We start from the raw sequence: 3,307 nt of genomic DNA, 5'->3' as shown, positions 1-3,307 counted from the left end.
GCTTTTAAAACGTTCACTCCGTCATGTGTGGAGCTCTGGTTAATCCTGGGAAGGAAAACAAACACATGAAAGCTGTCCCCACTTGACTACGAAAGCTTTTGAATCATGGGGTGACTGATGGGTCAGTATACTCTGTTCAGTTTTGAACCTGATGCTTTTCTCTGCCACAGTATTTTAGTTTTGTTACCCCTGTTCACCACCAATTTCTGCAATGCATCCTTTACACCTTGCTCATGGCAGTGAGGTGCCACGTTGGTGACATCCTAGGTGTCACTGTCTGCATGATACCAAATTGAGATTGTGTGGAGTTCAGCAATAGCGACTGCAGGGTGCTGCAGGGTCAGGGCAATCTCTGGTACCAGCACAGACTGTGGGATGAAGGGACTGAGAGCAGCCCTGCACAGTAGGATTTGGGGATACTGATGGGGGGCAAATTGGACATCCCTGGCCATGAGTGCTGACACGCAGAAAGCCAATGGTATCCTGGACTGCATTCCCAGCATGTGGGCAGCAGGAAAGGGGAGGATTCTGCCCCTTTGCCCCTCTGAGGTGAGACCCCACCTGCAGAGCTGCCCCCAGTCCCGGGTTCCAGCACAGGAGGACATGGACCTGTTGCAGCTGGTCCAGAGGGACCACAAAAAAGGTCAGAGGGCTGGAGCACCTCCCCTATAAAGAACAGTCGAGAGAGTTGGGGTTGTTCAACCTGGAGAAGAAAAGGCTCTGGGGAGACCTTATTGCAGCCTTTCAGTGCCAAAGGTGGGGTTTGAAGAAAGGTGGAGAGAGCTTTTTACTATGGTCTGTAGTGACAGGACAAGGAATAACCGATTTAGGATGAAAGGAAAGATTTAGATTAGATTTTAGGAGGAAATTCTTCACTACGAGGGTGGGGAGGCCCTGGGACAGAGAAGATGTGGCTGCCCCATCCCTGGAAGTGTCCACGGCCAGGTTGGACAGGGCGTGGAGCAGCCTGGGCTAGTGAAAGGTGTCCCTGCCCGTGGCAGGGGTGGGACTGGGTGAACTTTAAGGTCTCTTCCAACATGAAGAACTCTATGATCATACTGAGGAGTGGCAAAACGAGGGTCATACATCACTGTTGTGGAAACACATACATGGCAAATCCCTAAGAGAAGACAAAGGGAGAATTGCTTCATCTCACTCCCAGCTGCCATTCAATGTTAGCAAGCAGAGGCTACCAGCAGTAATGAAAGAGGCACAAAAGTCCATTACGTGGCAACAAATCAGTGTAGAAACTGCATCATCTAACAGCTCCCAGCCTCACCCTTTACTCATTGTTCTGGTGAAAGAATTTGCTGCCTAAACACACCAAGCCAGCAGAAACTGAGGGGTAAGGGGAACCTTTCAGTGCCTTAGGTAACAGTGCTCCCTTCCAGCTGCAGATTCCAAAGAAAATCTGAGAAAGAGTGATCTTCATTTGCCTAGATGTAAATTGAGAAAGTCATACATCATGCTGTCCTATGCACTGAATTAAAAATTTAAAAAAAAAAAAAAAATTAAAAGTATTTTAAAAAGTACGATTGGGAAGTTAATTTAATAAAAAGTTAGGGGGAGCACATCTGGGGGCAAACAGGATTTCAACACTCAGAATCCCTCACCCACTGCCAAGATGCTTTAGGAGGAGACTACACCTTTAAGGAGGGAACATGAGTATTAGAAATTATGTATAGGCACTTTTAGCTGAAGATTTCCACAAATACATTTCCAAAAGCACTGCGTGCACCATACTTTCCACAATCATTTCATTGATAACCTATCCTCCATAGAAACCTCCTAAGGAATAGAGTCCCAAGTACTATCCAATTAAATCAATTGGTTTGATTTTTGTAGAAAAACGATCACTCTTCAAAGAGGGATTAGGCCAATTTAATTATGAGAACACACAGAACTATTAATTAAAATACTATTAATTCTCACCTCACTTTCCACGTGAAAGCACACAGAAACTAATTCAAAATAACATTTTAAAGTGTGTTTAGGAACATTACCTGTGGTTCATGTAAAGAACATTTGAGGAGACAGTCCTTACAAAACACAACCTGGTCATTGAGTGATGGCTTTTATACTTTCCTCACTCAAAACCACTCCACAGACTTTATTTCCCCAAATATCTTCCATAATCTTAGGCAGCCAGTTGGTGTAATTGCTCTCATGCTGTTACTACCCCTGATAAATCACGGGGGGTGGGTGTCAGGATAAAGAGGGAGCACTTCGTCCCACAAACACATCACTGACAACGTTTCATGTGCTCAGCCAGCAAATGACTGCATAAAATATATGTAAGATGATAACTACAGACACGGTTCTCACTCTGAATTATCCTCTACTCCTCTTTAAGATGTGCAAATATTTTACGAAATGTCAACTTCTTGGGAGTTTTTTTAAATACCGTGTTTGATCTTCTAAAATCTGTTAAAGATAGCAAAGCCTAATGATGTACCAATATACACACCAGCACCTTCCTTCTCATTTATGTCTTTAGAAGAAATGAATGTAATGTTTTTATCCCAAGGAAGCGGGGGGAAGCACCTCTGAAGCAAAGAGGATGTAAGGACAGAGACTGTGGCGCTCCAGGCACCCGACTCTGCTTTCCTAGGCAAACAGCGACCTCTACGGGCAACACAGAATGGTGCAAAATAAATGACTGCAGAAAGGCCAAGTGTTTGAGAAAGAAAGGAAAATCAAAAAGCTTGGTGAACTTCTGGAAGACAAAGTCCTTATAGTGAAGTAGGATATGGATAAGGATCATCCCTCTGGTTGCAACAATGGGCTCCAGAAGCTCGCTGGAATAGATTTTGGTGGCAAACAAACTCAATGTACAAAGCACTCCTAAAAACAAGGGAATGACTCCCAAAAGGAACCCTCCAGTGCCAGAGTGCCAGAACCCCTCTGGCTCACCTCAGAGCCCACGAGGGAATGCAGACGTCACTGCTGCACGCCAACATTTGAGCCCAGCCCTGCCAAGGCTGCCCAGGCTTGGCACTGTTTGGGTGTCTTGGTTTGAAAGACAGGTGTCTGCCAAGGAAGGCAGGAGCCTCCCTTGAAATGAAAAATGCAACCCCTTTCCCTCCAAATTATTATAATTTTGAAATAAAGGGGCTTTCAGGCAAAGATGTGGGAAATAGGAATAACAGTTCTTTACTATTATATATCTATATGTGTATAAACAGTCAAACAAACAACAATAACTATGGCAGTAACAGCAAACAATCACGAACCCAGTGCCAGCCTTCTCGGCTGCCAGGCCCTTTCCCCTCGGGTGCAGTTCCGCTTGCAGCCGGCAGGGGGGCTG

Source organism: Corvus brachyrhynchos, unplaced genomic scaffold (genome assembly GCF_000691975.1).
Source record: "Corvus brachyrhynchos isolate BGI_N302 unplaced genomic scaffold, ASM69197v1 scaffold155, whole genome shotgun sequence".
Classification (NCBI taxonomy): Eukaryota; Metazoa; Chordata; class Aves; order Passeriformes; family Corvidae; genus Corvus; species Corvus brachyrhynchos.
The sequence above is the reverse complement of the archived record's forward strand: the minus strand, read 5'-3'. Positions refer to the sequence as shown.